The sequence below is a fragment of the Macrotis lagotis genome, chromosome 1 (assembly GCF_037893015.1).
Source record: "Macrotis lagotis isolate mMagLag1 chromosome 1, bilby.v1.9.chrom.fasta, whole genome shotgun sequence".
NCBI classification, from domain to species: Eukaryota; Metazoa; Chordata; class Mammalia; order Peramelemorphia; family Peramelidae; genus Macrotis; species Macrotis lagotis.
Genome location: NC_133658.1, coordinates 62,884,620 through 62,900,378, shown reverse-complemented (window position 1 = coordinate 62,900,378; position 15,759 = coordinate 62,884,620).

Below are 15,759 nucleotides of genomic sequence, written 5' to 3'. Positions count from 1 at the left end.
TTTCAGTCTTTGAACTTTGTTTTAATATTTCTTATTGTTTCATAGAAACATTAATTTCTCTTTTGTCTGTTCTAATTTTCCAGGAGTCTATTACCTGAGTAAACCTTTCTATCTCATATGCCAAATTCTTAACTTTCTTTCAAATGAGATAATATCTATAAAGCACTTAAGAGTGCCTGGCAGATGGTAAGCACTTGATAAAAGCTTATTTCCTTCCTCTCTTACCTTTTCAAAGTCTCTCCTCTATAGTTCTTTTTTTTCTTTTTTTTTTTTAAGGTTTTTTTGCAAGGCAATGGGGTTAAGTGGCTTGCCCAAGGCCACACAGCTAGGTAATTATTAAGTGTCTGAGGTCGAATTTGAACTCAGGTACTCCTGATTCCTGGGCCGGTGCTCTATCCACTGTACCACCTAGCTGCCCTATAGTTCTTATTTTTTTTACCTATTATTCCTTCCATCACTGTTGTTTCAGTTATAATACCACTTTTAATTATTGCTTATTGATCAATTATAGCTAATTGGTTTTGTCCTATAACTGCCTAAGTCTTGGTACTCTCTCTCTGAACTTAGTTCAGATACTCAACTGGCCTGTGATGAGTGAATTTAAGAAATTCAATTCTCTGGATAATCATTGTTGTATTTTTGCTTCAAGGAAATCTGCTATCCTTGGGAAATATGGTTGGATACCAGGAAATCCAGTCTAATATCTTTATATCACTAAGCTTCAAGGATGTCCAGTTTGCTATCCAAAGAAGTCTGGTCCAATATCTTTTGACCTTTCAGGTAGACTCAAACAACAAGTATTTCTTAGTTACAATAGGGAAGAAGGGAGTTGCTGCTAGTCCCTCATGCCTATCTTCCAATTAACCATATTGTTTTCCACATCTCAGCTATGTAGCTGTCTTCCACTCATAATGTCTCCTGCCTTCTCTCTTCTTTGTTCTAACCTTATAAAAATTATCTCATAATCATCTCAGGTTTTTTGGCCCAGTAACTGAGGCAGTCAAAGATCTATTGTTAATATATTTGTGCCCTACTAATAAAAATGCTATCCTTCTGGGAGAATCTTGCCTCATCTACCTAGGTTGAATTTTACTTGAGACAGTTTGATGATAGTGATGGGAATGGGGGAGAGATGTTTATCCCCCTTAAGTCCCTTTAGGAGCCCTCCCACTCACTTCTTGATAGCTCTCTGGTGAGATTTTTTTCACCTGGAAGAGAGCTTCTCAAATTCCATAGTTTTGACTCCAAATTTGAGTCCCTTTGTTGGGAAAAGCTGCAGCTTTTTGTTAGTCCATGTCTAATTGGAATACTATTTTGTATTCAGTGTGATAATTTGGGAATAAGTTTGTATATTTTTGTTTTGTGTTTATGTTGAATGTATCATTCACATTGATAGTTGCAGTTTATTGATTTGAAAAAAAGAATTGGCAATATATAAAATCAAGGTAGATTTCCTGGACTATCCTTTATAAGGAATTTACTCCCTTGAAGAATATCTCTCCAAAAAAGGATTAGATGTCCTTTGAAGGAATGTATGTGAGCCCATGTGTATGCATGGTTCTGATCTAATGTGTGCAACCACTCTTAAATCATTGGCAAAGAATATAATGGGTCTCATGATAAAAATGCTTGTAATAAATGACCCTTTTGTAAAGTAAATGAATAGTATACTTCAAACTTAATTGTTATTTGGCTTTGCCTTCAGAGAAGACCTCCAAAAAATCATGTTCTTCCAATTTGAAAGAAAAATGATATCCTATTGTCCTACCATAAGCCAGAAACTGCTTTGAGGCTGTGGGAATTTCTTGCTTAAGGGATTGAGGGTCTTAGTGAAATATTATTATCTGGTTCTCTCGTCGGGGTCCTAAAGAAATATGCAAAAATATATAGATCAAATTGTTTTCTAAAGATTCCTGAGGGGAGTTTTTTTCTCTCTTGCTCTCCCATAGGCTAAGCAGCCTGAGGTGTATAGAACAGCATGGTCTTTAGAGACATCTAGTGAACGAATTGAGAATAGCAACATTCCTAGATGTTTAAGTATGTTCCTGTTATTCTATATTACTAGTTGAGGCTATAACTGAAGTCTCACATTACAGTCTGTGAGGAAACACTATAGCCACTATGTGACAGCTGTATAATGGGTTGCCTGTGATTGCCTATTTTTCTGTGTCTATGTGTATCCCCTACATATTTGTCTAGACCAAGTAGCTAGATAGTCCCTTACTTTGAAGAATTTCAGGGAGTTTTTTCAAGATTGTTTTTAGGGACAGTTAGGTAGTGCAGTGGCTAGAGCACCGGCCCTGGAATCAGGAGGACCTGAGTTCAAATTTGACCTCAGACACTTAATAAGTACCTAGCTGTGCGACCTTGGGCAAGTCACTTAACCCCCCATTGCCTTGTAAAAACCAACAAAAAAAAAGATTGTTTTTAGAAAATTGTGCATACAAGGTTTAGAAAGAAAAACTCTTTCACCAAGTTGTGTGTGTGTGTGTGTGTGTGTCTCAGTCTCTAAGTCTTCAGAAAGCTCTCTCTCTTTACATCCTGGAACTATGGTTAAGTTTTGGGAGTATAGAGAGAAAAACAGATAAGGAGAAAGGGAATCTATTCCCCCAGACCATATAATTTTGTGACAATGTAAGCTAGTTAGAAACTGAGTTTGTGATTAAAATCTAAGTTCCCCAGTGACTTTAAAAAATATGTTTTGAATGCTCTCTGTGAATGCTGTAATATTCTAGTGAGTTTCAGGTTAACATCCTTGGGATTGGTTTTGAGGAAATTGAGAACATAATTGTAAAAGTTGCAGGGAAAATAACATTCAGGTATCTTATCACTCTGTCTGCTGATGACAGATTTATTAATTTACAACTAAGACAGGAAGATCATTTTGCTCATTAGGAAGATGGTATCAGTGAAATTTTAAAGAAGAAAAAAATTAGGCTGCAGCTAACATTTTAAATATGTCTGACACTTTAAAACTTCTGTCTGTTATTAACTCCTGGTTCACAAAAAAAGAGAAAAATGTTTGTAAATCAGGCAGCAACTAAAACATAAATGAGTTTTATTAGAACATCTCACTAGATATTTGGGAATTTTACAAAATAAAATTAGTACCAATCAGGATAGGGAAGTCTCTTTGGGTTGATTTTTAAAGCATTTTACAGCTTGAATTTTAAGAACTGTCTTGCTTCCTCCCTAGAAAAAATAAAAGTTCATTTAAGCAACATGGATGAAAGTGAAATTTATTTATAAAAATACTTAGGGACAACTAAGTGGTGCTGTGGACAGAGTACCAGTCCTAGAGTTAGGAAGACCTGAGTTCAAATTTGTCTTCACACACTTTCTAGCCATGAGACCCTGAACAAGTCACTTAGCCCCAATTGCCTCCCAGGTTGGGGGGAGGGAGTATTTTATGTTGCTTCAGTGAACAATATAACAGAACTTAATTGTTATTCATATAGACCAGGTTTTTGCAAGCTGTTAAAGAATTTTTATAATGACTAATATTTTCATGGATTTTGGGGGGCAGCTAGGTGGTACCAGCCCTGGAGTCAGGAGTACCTGGGTTCAAATCCGGTCTCAGACATTTACTAATTACCTAGCTGTGTGGCCTTGGGCAAGCCGCTTAACCCCATTGCCTTGAAAAATCTGAAAAAAAAATTAATGGATTTTTGGTGCTTTTATTTCTCAGGGAAAAACAGAATTGTAACAAATTAACAATAATTCAACAGAATTATAGATAAATTAATGAAAAAGCAATCTGAATTGAAATTAACTATGTAATTTAGGAGTAAAAGTCTTTAATGAGTCATTGGTTTTTTTAAACAATGTATAGTAGTACAGTAGTGCTGGGACCCAAGACAACTCTCAAAAACTTATGATAGGGGCGGCTAGGTGGTACAGTGAATAGAGCACCGGCCTTGGAGTCAGGAGTACCTGGTTCAAATCTGGCCTCAGACACTTAATAATTACCTAGCTGTGTGGCCTTGGGCAAGCCACTTAACCCCATTGCCTTGCAAAAATCTAAAAAAAAAAATATGAAGGCCAAGAGAAATTTTATGCAATTGTTCTTTATGGCTTTGGAGTCAGGAGTTCAGGAGTTCAAATCCAGCCCCAGACACTTGCCATTTTTTAGCTGTGTGATTTTGGGCAAGTCACTTAACCTTGAATGCTTTGCATCCAGGGTCACCTCCAGTCATCCTGATCCATATCTGGCTGCTGGACCCAAATGGTTCTGAAGGAGAAAGTGAGATTGGTGACTTAACACAGTATCCCCTCACTCAAATTCAATTCACATGCTTGTCATGGCATCATCTCGCTGATTCATGGTCTTCTTTGGAAGGACAGGCATTAAATTTGCAACATAAAAATTATATGGAGATAGGATTTGAAACTTCTATCCTCATTCCTTTAAGCAATTTTCATATGGCATGAATTGGAAGTTCTTTATTATCCTGTTTGCTCTCTTCTGGACACTTTCCAGTTTATGATGTCCTTCCTAAAATACAGTGGCCTATGAAGAGTACAGTGGCACTGTTGTTTCTCTGGACCTGTGGACACTATGTCTTTCTTAACATATTTACTTACTTCATTTCACCATCACATTGTTGACTCATATTAAACTTGTAGTCCATCCCAACATCTAATTTTTCCTTGAATTCAGAAAGGGCATATGACTCATGGGCACATCCTCATTCACATAGATTGTTCAATCCAATATACCCATACTATCTTCCCATTATTATACTTTCTTCAACTTAGAACATTAGAAACATTAGAAAAGTTTATCTTAGTTATTGTGTAAGGAATATAAAATTCTCTTGGACCCTACAGAGGGGGCTGAGAATACAGGAATGCCTCTTTAATTCTTTGGCAGTAGAGTATCTGAGAAGAATGAATCCTGTGATATAAAGTACTAGGAATACATGGCCTCTGAGAAAATTGTGATTTTGATTTTGTGATTGTAAATCAGATTTGCTGGGATAAAATTTGTCCTAAACTTAAAGTTATAATGCTGTTTGATATTAAGGCAAAATGTTGAAAGATCATGGCTCTGAAACATAAGTTAAAAATCTGTTTTCTGTAAACTTGACAACTGATTTTTAGGTGGGTAACTTCATTTCTGTTTTCCTTAGTTTATTCATCTCTACAGGAGATGAAAATGCTACCTATCTTCCAGAGTTTGTTGTGAAGATAACAAATGATGTAATGGTTGCAAAGGGCTTAACACAAGATCAGTATATGATAAACACTCTATACTTATTCACTATTGTTAACTGTTTGATTGAATATAATTATTGTATATTGGAAAACAATTTTGGGTTTATTACAATGAGAGTGCTACAGATGAATGATTTTCTATATGTTGTCCTTGTTATAAATGGTTCATGAATGAATGGTTCACTTAATCCAGAGTGACTAAAATGGTTTTTATTAAAATGTCTCAATAAATGGCAAACCTCTCTCTAGGTGGGAGAAGGGTAAGAAATCCCAGAAACAGAAGACATTTTATGCAGTTTGTAAGGCTTTGTTCCTGCCCCTTCCTGCCAATCATAATCTAGGATCACAATGTAATTAATACATTGGTCCCCATACATCTCCTTAAGCATGGAAAGAAGAAGGTCAAGACCCTAGGTTAACTTAAAAATATGGGGATGAACTGGGCCTAACCTTAGTTTTTGATCAGATTGAGGCTACCTGCCCATAGGCAAAAATATAGGCAGAGCCCAGTCTTTGTAATATAAACTCACAATTTCTCCATTCATATTCTTGTAAAACCCAAAACCCACATATTCTTCACAGTCCTCACCACTATGAAATCATCTACTCTGTTCTGTTCTTTGTTCTAATATTATAAAAAGAAAATAATCTCTGAAGCTTTGATCCATTTTGTTGATAGGATCAAGCCCAACCAATAAAATGTTATCCACCTCAGAGAAATTCTCTTTAGTATACCTTTGGTGAATTTGCCTCATGACAAAGTCTTCTTGAAAAAGATACTGAAGTGGTTTGGTATTTCTGTCTCCAGTTCATATTGCAGATGAGGAAACTGAGACAATTAGGGTGGGTGACTTGTCCAGGGTCACATTGCTAGTAAGTCTCTGAGCTCCAATTTATACTCAGGAAGAGCATTCTATTTCACTGTGCCACCTAGCCACCCAGTACATATGATACTTACTACTATGTCTTCCCGTACTGTAGTACAGAGCCTTGTACATATAATAAGTATAAATACTAGTTGATTGATTGATTAATTAATTGATATATGATTAGAGGACTTGCCTTGACAATCCCACTGACTGCATATCATAGTAAATGAATTATAAATCCTTTTTCAGTTTACTTGGATTTATATCCAACCTTAAATAGTTCTTTGCAACTTCTGTTCCTTTCTCCAACTTTTTTTTTTCTGGAGCCAAGTTAATCCTTCTATATAATAGCCCTTCAAATATTTGAAGATGGCTTATTCTTATACCCAGCTCCTCAAATCTTTTTTTCCTGCCTAAATACTCATAGTTCCATCAAACAATCTTCATATGGCATGAACTGGAAGCTCTTTATCATCCTGGTTGCTCTCTTTTGGACACTTTCCAGTTTATGATATCCTTCCTAAAATACAATGGTCAGAAATGAGTACAATGAGACATGCATCTGGACTTCATGCTATGGGTCTCTTGACACACTTGTTTTCTTCCTTTTATCATCACATTGTCGCCTCGTATCAAATTTGTAGTACATCCCAACATCTAATTCTTCCTTGGAAAACTTCTGCATGACTTGGATTCAGATAAAGCATGCACGTTCACATTCTCATCCCCATAGACTTGCTTAATGTAATGCACATAAGCCATCTTTTCATTATTTTACTTTCTTCAAGAAAGTTCCAGCATAACCAACTAACACTCTTCAGCTGTTTCCCAAAGCAATTTAAATACAATTCACATGGGCAATTCAAGATGGTCCCAGCAACCTTCCTAGGCTTCCACCTCCACTTCTAGTTTCTCTTTTCTCACTACTATGCTAACATGGGGACTGATCAAGACAAAGTCTTAACAAGTTTAAGAAGTCAGTATAATTGTTTGGACAAGAAGGAAGCATCTGTTGTTGCCTTAAACCATGAAAAGGATACAAATCTCTCTTCTATTGTAAGAGCTACTTAAAAGTAGTTTTGAAAACAATTAGCCTCAGATTCCTGCCCTATCTTTCTTAATTTGGTCCTTGGACTGCATAGCTGATGGTATTTTCAGTATTACAAATAAAAGCATCAGGTGAGGATTCTATGTGGCAAAATGGTACAGGAAGAGTCTTGTTACTGGGAGGTTGCCTTCCCCTGTCCTGGATGCTTAGGGAAAATGTCTTGTAATAAATTGATTTGTGACCTGCTAGAGGGCTTAAGGCACATACTGCAAAAGATGAACCAGTGATATCACAAGGCCCATCACAGGTTCATCATTGACAGTGCTTTCCTTCCGGAGGTAATGAGGAACCTGATTGAGGAAATCCATTTGTAGTTTAAGTTTATTATTGGATGAAATTAAATACTCAAAGGTAGTTTATCCCTTTAGTGAAGGACAAAAGAAAAACTACAATGAATCACTGACTGATAGAATGGCAAGGAAGAAAGTGGACTTCAGGATAATCTGCGCCAACTTCCTGTTTCTAACCCAAGGCCAGAATTTATAAGGTCAGTTGAGTGATGAAGTAGATAGAGCATTGGGCTTTAAATCAAGGAGACAGTATGACCCTGGGCAAATAACTAAATCCTGTTTGCCTCAGTTTCTTCATCTGTAAAATAAGCTAGAGACCGAAATGGCAAATCATTTCAGTATCATTACCAAGAAAAATTAAAAAATGGGTCACAAAGAGTTGGACATCATTGAAATAACTGAATAAAAACATATTCTAGGACTCTGTCCTTGGCCATGGCCAATGTTCTAGGAATCTGTCCAAGGGCATAGTCATCTATATTTTTCAAAAATAATTTGAATGTAAGCACAGATGACTAATATATAGATGTTGCAAAACTAATAGCACTTGGCTAACAGGATAATTTAACCCATCAGAAAATTGATGGGTTAAATTTGGTAAGATGAAATATGAACAGAAACTTTACAGATTATCGATTTTGGGGTCACTAATTGTGAAGAATGTGGGGTGTTTGGTTTCCACAAGAATGTGAGGAGAGATTGTTAGTTTACATTACAAAGACTGAGGTCTGCCTGTGTTGGTGCCTATGGGCAGGTATGAGTGTAAAACAAAGGGATTGTCTCCAACCTGATCAGACCTGAGATTAGATCAGGCCTGCCCCATCAAGTTCCCAGTTGACCTAGGGTCATTGTTCTTTACAATTTTGCCTGCTCAAGGAGATTAATGCATATTACTGCTCACTCCCCTCTGCTCATTAGTATAGTAACATATGGGGGAATGTATCAATTAGATTGTGACCCTGACAGATGATTGGTATAAAGGAAAAGAACAAACCTTTCAAATTGCATATAAAACTCGGAGTTGTAATTCAAGGCCTTCTTTCATTAAGAGAGAAGATCCTTTTTTACAAAGATGTATTAATAAAAGTCATTTTAATCACTCTGGATTAAGTATTTATAATGACAAGCCATTGATAACACTAATACATTGTTGGCAGAGTTGGAATTAATAAAAGTAATTTTAATCACTCTGGATTAAGTATTTATAATGACAAGCCATTGATAACACTAATACATTGTTGGCAGAGTCGTAAGCTGATTCATCTATTCTGAAGAGAAATTTGGAACTAAGCCCAAAAGAGAACAAATTTGTGAATACCCTTTGTTCCAGCAAAATCACTACTAGGTCTATAACCCAAAGAAATCTTTAAAAAGAGATCATCTGTCAAATGAACTTGAGAGAGAAATAGAAAACCACTCAAGTATCTTTGCTAAGATAAATCCAAATGGGGTCACTAAGAGTCAGGTACAAGTTAACAACAACAGGGTCATTCTAACAATGCCAAATGGAGCATTTTGTATTCAATCCTGGCAGCAATCGGAAGCTTATGGAATTTATGGAGTAGAAAGGGGTATGACACAATCAAATCTGCAATTTAGAATGGCTGAGTTGATGGATGAATGAAGGGGTGGAAAGAAGTGTAGAGAGATTTGAGGTAGGCTGAACCACTAACAGCTTCTACAATAGTCCAGGTTTGAGATGATGAAAACCTATACCAAAATGGTAGCTGCGTGAGAAGAAAAAGAGGGAGGGAGGGAGGCCGGATTTTTAAAATACTGCAGAAGTAGAATCAGCAAGTCTTGTCAACAGATTGGATGAGGTGAGGGTGTAGAGATAGTGAGGAATCCAGGACGCCTCCTAGTTTTTGGACCTGAGGGACTGGAAGGATGATATCTCCCTGTAAGGCCCATCCTTCTAAGGAAGGTAGATGGGGAAAAGATAAGTTCTGTTTTGGAGATGTTGAGTTTATAATGATGATGTTTGTCCTTCCCTCTCTAAGAAGACCATGACATAAGGGGGTGATGTCATGACAATCAAGTGAACTGAATTTGAGTGAGGGGGTGCTGTGCTAAGTTACTGCCTCACTTTCTCCTCTGGAGCCATCTAGGTTCAGTGGCCAGATTTGAATCAAGACAACTGGAGATGGCCCTGGATGTGGCAACTAGATGGTACAGTGGATAGAGTACCAGGACTAATGATGTTTGTTCTTCATTCTCAAAAAAACTCATCTGCCTCAGTTCAAATCTGGCATCAAACACTAAAAAGTAACCCTAAGCAAATCACTCCACCCTTTTTGCCTTAGTTGCCTCATCTATAAAATGAATTGGAGAAGAAAATGGCAAATCTCTCTAGTGTCTTTGCCAAGAAAACCCCAAATAGGATCATAGAGAGTCAGCTACAAATGAAATGACTATTGAGTTTAAAATATTTATGAATATCCGGTTCAAGGTGTGTGAAAGGCAATTGGAGAGGCAAGATTAGAAGACAGTGGATAGCATAAGGTAGAATAGATAGATTTGAGAATTATCAGCATAGAGATGCTGATTAAATCCAAGGAAGTTGATGCTATCATCAAGTGAAATAGAATAGAAGAAGAAGAGAAGAGGACTAGGACAGAATACTGAGAGATACCTAAGGTCAGAGGGAACTGCTGAACCCAAAGAGTGAGATGGAGACCAGAATATGATAAGTTTGGAGATCACTGGATGGTCATCATAAATTACAGTGAGATTTCTCACTGAGGAAACCCAGCCCTCAGTCAGGAAAAATAGTCAAAAGGAAAAGACATGAACTGTCTTCTTCCATCTTCTAACTGGTTATGGGAAACTTTGAGGTCTAGACCCTGAGGGACCAGAATTGGAAAGGCTTCTGCCTATTTTAAAGTAAAGATCTCAGCTCCATCTGAAAGAATACAGGAGTAACCCCGTTGAGAATTGCAACTGAAGATAAAGATGATAAAGATTACAATGGCCACTGAGAAACAAGCCCAGTGAGGCTTGCACAGACAGAGATGTTATATGATTCCAGAGTTAGAATCATGCCTAAAACCTGAGAGCTTTTATCCTTTTGGGAGCCTAGCCCATCAGGGCAGATATAAATCAAGGGAAATAAGTGTAACCTTGTATGTTAAATGAAGATATTGAACTGAATAACTTCTGAACTCATTACATTGTAAACTCCTTGAGAGCAAGAAACTTCTACTTGTTTTTGTGTCCAAGGCACTTGACACAGTGTCTGTCACATAATAGGCACTTAATGTTGATTGATTGATTGATTGAAGTTTTTCTGGCTATAGATCTTGTGACCCTATGCCTTTGCCACAGGCAAGGGGCCCCTGGTAGTGCTGAAGCCAAAGAGCCAGACAGAGACCAAAATTTGATAAGTTTGGAGAACTTTATTCCCCCAGGACTGCCTGGGGATGAAGAGGATCCAAATCAGACAGTCCCTGAGTGTTCAGGGGATAGGGTTTTTTATAGTGTTTTGGGAGGTGGTAGGATAAAGAAGCAAAGACAGTAATTAGATATATTGTCTTGTCATACTACTACAAACATATGCAAACATGTGGCTCAGTATAGATATGGGACTAGACAGAGTGGGAAAGGGTCAGGATCTTTGTGTTTTGTCTAAACATGTTTCCTGAGATGAATATCTCAGGAAAGTCACATATTCATGGACTTCCCACAGGTTTGAGGGAGTAGAATTTACTATCTTATGGTGCCATTCACATCTGGGGGAAGGGGAGGCAGTCCTGGGAAGAAGCAGGAATTTTACAGAAACAGCAAGATAATTAGGGCTAACAAGTGTGCTTTGTGAATCTTAGACAAATTCTTGGCATATCTGTGACCCCCAGGGTCAAGCACTTGGGTCCTGTCAGACTAATGTGGTTACCAAGATGCCTGTATAGGGGAAACTAAATAGTCTTTTTTCCAGAATGATATGCTATCATTAGAGGTTTAGGAGTTTAGTTATTACAGAAAATTATGGGACATGTAAGGGTTGAAGAATAGAAGATCACCCCCCCCCCCCCAGAAAGAATCTAGGATGGCCTCTCTCTCTCTATAATATTCAGTTTACTCTATTTGAAGAAGGGGGTGGGGCAGGGAATGTTCTATTTGGGCTAGGGGATTTTTGAATGACTGCCTTCTCCAGAATTTTAGCAGTTGTATTCAAGAAATGTTACATATTAAAACCTTGGAATGGAAGGTGCCTTGTGGGAGGGGAATCATAGCTGTAGTATGAACTATGTGACTCTAGTTCGGAATGGTGTGACTTGAGGTCAGGGGGAGCTAATGTAAAGGAATAGTGGAAAATGTGAGTTGTATAGTTTGAGTAAGAGATTCTGAAAGTACTGGGAAAGAAAATCCAGACTTAGAGACAACTGGGGTTTCTTTTGAACCATTTGTTAAGTAAGGAAAGTGGTAAAAGTATGTAGACAGAAGGTTTGAGCAGGGTTGACTTTGTACACCAAAGACGGATTGTGGGAACTTTGGGAAAAGGTGTACAAATCATTATGGGAAAAGAAGACAGTATAGAATTGTAGGTCTATAGGGAGATATGTGTTTATCTGAGATTGGGGTGATTTAAAATTGCATTAAATTGGTACTTTTTGCAATGTTTGGCAATGAATTGATAAGAAAAGTAATAAGCCCCATAAAGTGAAAAGTTTGCTATGAAAGCGATTACTAGGTAAATGTTAATTTTATTAATGATCCTATAATGTGCTAATCTAAAGATAATTGTAAATTGAATTAAGGGGTTTGTAAAGAATATGTTTGAGTTTGGATTCTGATGTTTTATGGCCCCTCCAGAGTCATAGGAGTCAGGACAGACTTGTGAGTCAACTTTAGAATAACTAAACAAGAGGAAGTTAATATTTTACACTGATTGGAATGTGGATTATGTATTTGGGAAGAATCTGGAGTGAGTGAGTAATGATAAACAGTAAAGGTAAAGAATTAGTGCATATCACTTTGATATCTCAAATTGTGGGGAATCTCATTCCCAGAACATAGAATGTTCTAATATTAAGAAATGTTGGTCAGTGAAGATAGAAAGCTCTTATAAGTGAGAGCATTGAGAAGTTAGAATTGCACTAATGAAGATAAGAATTTGCAAACTTTTTTAGGCTTTTGGAAAGAAAATGATTTAAAACTAATTTGAATGTAACTTTTGGAATTTAAGAGAAACATGAAGAAAATCTTGTAGTCATAAGAAGGGATTTTTTTTAGCAACAATTAGTCTTAAGAATTCTTTGTATTTTAAAGGTTTAGGGAATAAAGAGAACATACATGCAATTGAAATATGCTGTGTACAATTAGTAAGCTTTGTATAAGAACAATTTAAACTACACTTTTTGAGATTTTAAAATTGTTTTGTAATAACAAATGAATTGAAGTTTCACCTCTCACATTTGTAAAGATTTTGTTATGGAAAAAACCAACTAGAGAATACCTTGCCAATGGGTTATAGTTCTCAAGGTTCTTTTGGCCCAGAAAATTTGTGGAAGGCTTTGTTTTTCACCTCATGTTTATGAAAGGGAATATTGATATGTGAGATCAGTGTAGTTTATTATCTGTTAAAGAGGAAGTTATACATATTACTGTATTGTTAAATTTAGAGCCCTCAGCCCCTGAATTTCCACACCCCATCCCTCACCCCTGTCACCAGGTCCCTTCTGTTCCCCCTTGGAAGATTCCTTCGCTAGATCAAAAGGGGGGAATACAATAAGCAGGGAAGGTAATGAACATTCCTAGACCTGGCTTCCCTTCCCCCTGAAGCAGTCTGAAAAAAAAAAGGGGGGGAGGGTAGCAGGAGGATGGTGGGGAACTGGAAAAATCCTTACCTACTTAAGCCTTAGAGGGAAAGAACCCTCCACAGGTGGGATGTTGTGATTGGAAAAAAAAATTAATTATCTAAGATCCAGGGGTTAAGAGACTTCTTTATTGAAAGGAAATCACGTTTGATGACTATCTGCTGGCCATGTGGCCTGAGTGATGACTCTCATTGTTTCTAAAGTTTGTGAACTAGAGTTTTGGAAAGCATTCTGAGGGTTCTGAAAGAAGAATACTAGTGTTGTAATATTCTGACAAAATTTGTACAGAATGGGAGGAATTAAATAACCTAGATTGTTAAATTAGTTTGGGATTAAAAACTGTTTTAACACTATTGTGACACTATTGTGACACTATTGTAACACTATTGTGAGTTTGGGATTTTAGAACTCTATTGTAACACCTTTGGGTTAAGAAAACTGGTATTGGGTTACTAAGAAGAGAAACACCTAGGTTATCAGGGATGTTTACTGATGTCTTTTTGGGGAAAAGCTCTAATTGGCTTTAATGTTGAGTTTAATAATGCTAACAGTGTTTTTATTTTGGGTAGAGCTTTTGGAATGTGAGTGCTGGATTCTCTGTATAAGGTACTCTAAAGTTTTTATCGAACTAAGCTGTTAGAAAGTTAGTTGAAATGTAATGACATTGGGGTTTAAATGTGTCATATGTATGAGATTGGATTCTGAGAATTTCACTTTTGTTCTAAGGGAAATGAGATGTTTAAGAATCTTAATGTTTAATGTATATTAACAATGTATGTTTAAAGAAGTCGAGAATGTGAACGTCTCTCTTGGTAATTGCAGACAGCTGATGGGGGCTCTGAACAAGTTGCAATTGTGGGCCCTATTGTAAGGTAACATTGATGAATAAGATGTTTTTATCAGTTATGTGATGTTCTTTTGTAACTGCAAAGAGATAATATTTGCAATATTTAGCTATCTCTTGTGAAAATGTTTTTTTTAAAATACTGTATCGTTAAAGCCTGGGATTATTGTGATTGCTTTGAAGAGCAATAAGGAAAATATGAAAAAGTATGACACTTTCTGGGATAGATCTGTGGGTTCATGAATAATGTGATAATGGAGGAATTACTTTGTACAATCTAGTAATTTGTGTGTTAAGGGCGGCTAGGTGGCACAGTGCTTAGAGCACTGGCCCTGGAGTCAGGAGACCTGGGTTTAGGTCAGGCCTCAGATACTTGGTGATTGTCTAGCTGTGCAACCTTGGCCAAGTCACTTAACCCCAATTGCCTTGCATGATTTCAGACAAAGGGATGTCTGAATGTAAGAGGTAGGAGACAGGCCTCTAGGGCCAGTCATAATTAGAATACCAGATGTTAGACAAAGACCCAGGAAAGATAATCCAAGCTTTAGGTAAGGGTTTTCATTAATTGGGACTCCATTAAGATTATAATTGGAATTTAGTAAATTGTATTCACTGGAAGTTCTAACTAGGTAAAACAACCATTTTAGATCACGGGACTTTTAATTGATTTTCTCTTATGTCAGATACCACTGGGTAAATGTCATGTTCTTGCAGCCAAGGGAGCCAAGATGTCAGGTGACTGGGATGGGTGGCCAAAGGGGCGACTTCTCAGTAAGGCTGAGGTTGGACCCCTTTGACTTGATTTCCCCAAAATGACATTTGGATAATATCTCACCTGGAAGAATAAATCTGGCCTAAGACATTTGACTTACCCATGTGACCTCTGCCTGGACACTGACATTCAATACTTATATCTAGAAAGGAATTTTTCCTTTATTGTCCTGGATCTTTATGGTTAATTACTAAACAAACTAGAAAAAGACATTTTAGGTGAATTGGATCTAATAGCCAGAGATAGGTTAGGTGTGTGGCTCTGACACCTGCTAACAGCTACATGTTATGATAGGAATTAAATTTCTTTAATTTTTAGAAGGGATATTTAGGTAAGAAGAAGAATAGGAAATCCTTAGGATAATTATAGTTCTAAGGTCTAGCTTAAGGAAAGGAATGTGAGTCAGATAAGTATATCAGGAAAAGGAAAATCAATGGTATATTTGAGAATATTTTGAAAAATTTCATTTTTGCTTAAGGATGTTTGAGCCATTACTGTAATAAGAGCAAAGGCTAAGATTGTTTTATTTTTAAACCATATGCTGGGTACTCTGAACTAAGATGATTGTTGAATGTATGTTACAAGCTTAAGACAGTATGACAATTCTCATTGGGAGTTCGCTCATATAGTAAAAGTTTACTGTGTTAAAATTTAAGTATGTGCATCAATATGGCAATAAGGCAAAATGTAAATTGCAATAAGCTCCAAAATCTCATTGTCTTGTGAAGAAAACATGTGTTTTGATCTAAGTAAAATGTTAAGCAAATCCTTTACCAGAAGACAAAGTTTCAACTAGTCACCTGAGCTGGAGAGAACTTTTTGGAACCGATTCAGAAGATGCAGAAG